The following is a 6,000-nucleotide window of genomic DNA, read 5'->3' on the forward strand; positions in this document are numbered from 1 at the left end:
AACAAAAACCTCACATAAAACCTCACACACTTATAGTAGGAGACTTCAACATACCACTCTTACCATGAGACAGGACCACTAATCAGAAACTCAAAAATGAATCAAAAGAACTAATAGAAGTTATGTCTCAAATGGGTTAACAGACATCTATAGAACATTCCATCCAAACACAAAAGAATATACCTTCTTCTCTGCTCCACATGGAACCTTCTATAAAATTGACCATATACTCGGTAGCATAACAAGCCTCAACAGGTACAAGAGAATTGCAATAGTCCCCCGTATCTTATCAGACCACCATGATTTAAAATTGGAATTCAACAACAACACAAACCATAGAAGCCATACAAACTCATGGAAACTGAACAATGCCCAATAGAACCACACCTGGTTCAAAGAAGAAATAAAGAAATTAAGGACTTTCTAAAATTCAATAGAATGAGGACCCAACATACCCGAATTTATGGGACACAGTGAAAGCAGTTTTATTGGGGGAATTTCATTGCACTACGTGCCCATATGAAGAAAACAGAGGATATTCACATTAGAGAGTTAACAGCCCAACCTAAAGCCTTAGAACAAAAACTTCCAACCTTACCCTGGAGCCATAGAGGCCAGGAAATAATCAATACAATAGAAACAAGGGAAAAAATCCAAAAAACTAATGCAACAAAGAATTGGTTTTTCAAAAAAAAAATCATCAGGATAGACAAGCCCTTGTCTCAACTTACAAAAAAGCAGAGAGAGAACAGGCAATTTAACAACATCAGAAACGAAAAGGGGGATACAACAACAGACACAGAGGAAATCCAGACAATTTTCAGGTCATACTTTGAAAACCTGTACTCCACAACATTTGAAAATCAAAGGGTTTGGACAAATTTCTGTATACCTATCACTTACCAAAATTAAATCATGAACAGAGGAACAAGTTAATAGATCTATACCCCCTACAAAATAGAAGCACTCATCAAAAGCCTTCCAACCAAAGAAAGCTCAGGGCCATATGGCTTCAGTTCAGAATTCTACCAGTAATTCAAGGAAAAGATAATACCAATTCTCTTCAAATTGTTCCACACAATAGAAACAGAAGTTTTATTACCAAACACTGTTCATGAGGCCACAATCACCTTGTTACTCAAGCCACACAAAACATAACTAAGAAGGAAAACTACAGACCATTATCCCTGATGAACATTGATACAAAAATACTCAATAAAATACTGGCAAACTAAATCCAAGAAAACATCAGAGAAATCATCCACCATGACCAAGTAGGCTTCATCCCTGGGTTCCAGGGATGGTTGAACACACAAAATTCTATCAGCGAGATCTACCATATAAACACACTGAAAAAGAAAAGCCATATGATCATCTCCCTAGATTCTGAAAAGGGTTCAACATAATTCAACACCCTTTCATAAAAAAGGTCTTGGAGAGATCAGGGATAACAAGAACATACATAAACATAAGTAGAGCAATATACAATAAACCCACAGCCAACATCAAACTGAATGGAGAGAAGCTTAAAGTGATCCCTTAAAAATCAAGTACAAGGCAAGGCTGCATCTCTCCCAGTATCTCTTCAATATCATACTTGAAGTTGTAGCTAAAGCTATAATAAAAAAAAAAAAAAAAAAAAAAAAAAAAAAAAAAGGACACCAAGGGGATCCAAACTGAAAAAGAAGAAGTCAAACTGTCTTTATTTGCAGATATATGAGAGTTTAAATAAGCGACCCCAAAAACTCTATCAGGGAACTCCTACAGCTAGTAAACACCTTCAGCAAAGTAGTAGGATACAAGATAAACTAAAAAAGAAAAATCAGTAGCCCTAATTTATTCAGAAGTCAAAGGGGCTGAAAAAGAAAATAGAGAAACATCACCCTTTACAATAGCCACAAACAACATCAATTATCTAGGGGTAAAGCTTATCAATCAAGTGAAATACCTATATAATAAGAACTTCATGTCTTTAAAAAAAAAAAAGAAATTAAAGATGATACCAGAAAATGGAAAGATCTCCCATGCTCTTGGCGAGGTAGAATAAACATAGTAAAAATGGCAATCTTGCAAAAAGTAATCTACAGATTCAATGTAATCCCCATGAAAAATCCCAGCACAATTCTTTACTGACCTTGAAAGGATAATACTCAACTTTATATGGCAAACAAAAGACCCAGGATAGCCAAAACAACCCTGTAAAATAAAAGGAATTCGGGAGGCATCATCATCCCTGACTTTTAAGCTCTACTACAGAGCTATAGTCTTGATAACAGCCTGAAATTGGTACAAAAATTGACAGGTAGACCAATGGACTTGAATTGAAAACCGTGATGTTAACCCACACACCTATGAACACCTGATTTTTGATAAAACACCTAAAAGTACAGTGGGAGGAGAAAGCATCGTCAACAAATGGTGTTGGCACCGTTTTGTGATGGTTTGTAGAAGTCTGCAAATAGACACATGTCTATCACCATGCACAAAACTCAAGTTCAAAGGGATCAAAGACCTCAACATCAATCCAGACACACTAAACCTCTTAGAAGAGAAAGTATGAGGTACCCTTGAGTAAACTGGTATAAGAGACTGCTTCCTGAACATTATTCCAGTAGCACAAACACTGAGATATGCAATTAATAAATGGGACCTACTCCAATTTAGAAGCTTCTGTTAAGGCAATGGACACAGTGGGCAAGACCAAACGGCAGCCCACAGCCTGGAAGAAGATTTTCATCAATCCTACATCAGACAAAAGGCTGATCTCCAAAATGTACAAAAAACTCAAGAAACTAGTCAACAAAACACCAAATAACCCTATTAAAAATTGGGTACAGATCTGAAGAGAGAATTCTCAATAGAGGAAATCAAACAGGCTAAAAGACACTGAAGAAAGTGCTCAACATTATTAGCTCTCATGGAAATGCAAATCAAAACAACTTTTAGATACTATCTTATTTATGTCAGAATGGCTAAAATTAGAAACGCCAATGACAACTCATGCTGGAGAGGATGTGGAGAAAGGGAAGCACTCCTCTACTGCTGGTGGGCATGCAAATTTGTACAGCCATTTTGGAGATGAGTGTGGTGGTTCCTCAGGAAAATGGGAATTAGTTTACCACAGGACCTGGTAATCCCCCCTTTTAGGAATGTACTCAAATTATCTACATCCATGTCGCAAAGACATGTGCTCAACTCTCTTGATAGCATAATTATTTGTAATAACAAGAACCTTGAAGCAAGCTAAATGCCCCTCAACTGAAGAATGGATAAAGAAAATGTGGCACATTTACACAATGGAATGCTTCTCTGCAGAAAAAAAATTATGGAATCTTGAAAGTCACAGGCAAGTGGATGGAACTTGAAGAAACCAACCTAAATGAGGTAAAACACACACAAAAATAGGAACATTGTACGTACTCATTCATATTTGGATTTTAGACCTAGACTAAATGATCAACAGCCTATAATTCACACAGCCAGAGGAACTAGGAAACAAGGTGTATTCTAAAAGATTCATATAAGGTCTTTCACAGAAGGGGGAAGGGACAAATCCACATGAGCACATGGGAAGTTGGGTCGCAGTGAATGGAGAGGGATCTAAGAGAAAGAGGTGAGAAGGAGAGTAAAGCACGTGCAACTATGAAGATTGAGTCATTGTAGGAATAGAAGAGAGAAAATAGAGAGTGAGAGAACATAAAATAGGGAGCCATTATTGGTTTGAAGAGAAAACTGAACATAAATAAATATCTAGAGACCTACAAGTCTGATTCCAACTAACAATTTGAACAACAGTGGAAAGGCTACCATAAATGTCCTTCCTTGATAATGAGATCAACAACTAACTTATCCAACATCATAGAGCCCTCTCATAGTACCTGTTGGAAAAAGAGGGAAACACCCATAACTGAACACTGAGTCAAAATAGAAACCAGATGCAGAGAGAAAGTCAACACCAGGTTGCAGAAATACATAGAGACAGATGACCGGAACAAGGAGGATGTAAGGGGCCCTTCAACCCGATACCTGGGAATCCAACATGTGACTGACTCAGATCAAGTGGACATGGGTCTTAGCTAGAAGGCCTGAACAGTCCTAAGGGACCTCAGACAGTAGAACCAGGTTGTTTCCTGGTTCACAAAAGGACCTTTCAGACACATCCCCCATGGAGGGATACTCCCTTAATCTAGAGACAGGAGAAAAGTCCTAGTCCCTACTTCAAATGAGTTGTCAGATTTACATGACTCCACCTGAACAGAGTACCTGGATGGAGGGTGGGAGGGAAGGGAAGTCAGTGTTCCTATGTTGGAGGGAAGAAGGGAAGTGGGAGGGAGGAGAGGAACTGCAATTGACATGTAAAATAAAAATAAGTAAATTAAAAAGAGAAACATCACTAAAATTCAAATTGAACATAATATCCCCACATCAATACCTCTCTATCACCAATGGAGACTTCCAGAGAGAAAATTAACAAACAAAGAAAGAAACTAATAAACGTTATGACCCAATGTAATTAAAAAATCATCTTTAGAACATTCCACCGTATCACAAAAGAATATACCTTCTTCCTGGCGCCACATGGAACCTTCATGGCAACAAAACAAACCTCAACAGATACAAAAAATTGGGATAGTCCCCTGTATTTTATTAGGTCACCATGGTTTGTAGTCAGAATTAACAACACAAATTGCAGAAACCCTACAAACTCATGGAAATTGACCAATGATGAGATTCATCAGTCCTGAGTCAAGGAATAAACAAAGAAAGAAATCAAGGTTTTCCTAAAATTCAGTGAAAATCATGACAATACTCATCCATAATTATGGGATACTTTAAAGCAGTGCTAAGAGGGAAGTTCATAGCACTAAGTGCCCACAGGAAGAATCTGGATAATCGTCACACTAGAGAATCAACAGCACGCATGAAAGCTCTAGAACAACAAGGACCAAACTCACCCAGGAGGAGTAGAAGCTAGGAAGTAACCACATTGAGGGTTGTAATTAATAAAGTAGAAACTAGGAAAGCATTGCACAGAATCAATGTAATGATGGGTGGGTTCGTTGAGACAATCAAAGATAAACATACCTTTATCCAAACTAACCAAAAGATAGAGAGGTAACATGCAAATTAACAAAATCAGAAATGAAAAGGGGACATAACAATAGAACCTAAGGAAATCCTGAGACTGTTCAGGTCATAATTTGAAAATCTGTACTTCAAAAAACCAAAATGGAAAATTTAAAGGATATGGACAATTTTCTGGATAGCTATCACTTACTAAAATTAAATCAAGAACAGATGAGCAATTGAAATAGGCCTGTAATATTAAATGAAATAGTAGTACTCATCAAAATTCTCCCAACCAAAAAAAAAAAAAAAAAAAAAAAAAGCGCAGAGCCAGATAGTTTCAGTGCAGAATTCTTGCTAAAATTCAAAGAAGAACTAATACCAATACTCAAGTTGTTCCACAAAATAGAAGCAGAAGGTTCATTGACAAACTCTTTTTATGAGGCTACATTACTTTGGTACCCAAAACACAAAGACACAAGAGAGAACTACAGACCAATATCCCTCACAAACTGATGAAAATTGAAAGTTCCATGTGTGGTCACTAGATGACAGTATCTCATTTTAAGTTAGGACATTTTCATTCTTTTCTTTTTCAGCACAAGCAGAGGTAGCAATGACATATTTAACACAAAACAATGTACAAAGATAGCAAAAATAAAGTATGCTATAGGAGAATGAAAATGCAAGAACAAACACACAAGATCTATCTCCAGTGAAGAACAAGAGTCCTAGGGTAAAGGCACAACAGAGATTACTATAGAGTTCTTCTAAGCTGTAAAGTTGAAGTCTGGTACCCAATATATCTATCTAGAAAGAGATAACAAATTGTGTCAGTGCAATCTTCAGCCTCAGCAAAGGACTGAGAAGGAAGTTAACAATAATATTGTAGGCAGGGTGTACAAGCAAGCCACTTCTAAAAGGTGCAGCAAA

The sequence above is a fragment of the Phodopus roborovskii genome, unplaced genomic scaffold (genome assembly GCF_943737965.1).
Source record: "Phodopus roborovskii unplaced genomic scaffold, PHOROB, whole genome shotgun sequence".
Lineage (NCBI taxonomy): Eukaryota > Metazoa > Chordata > Mammalia > Rodentia > Cricetidae > Phodopus > Phodopus roborovskii.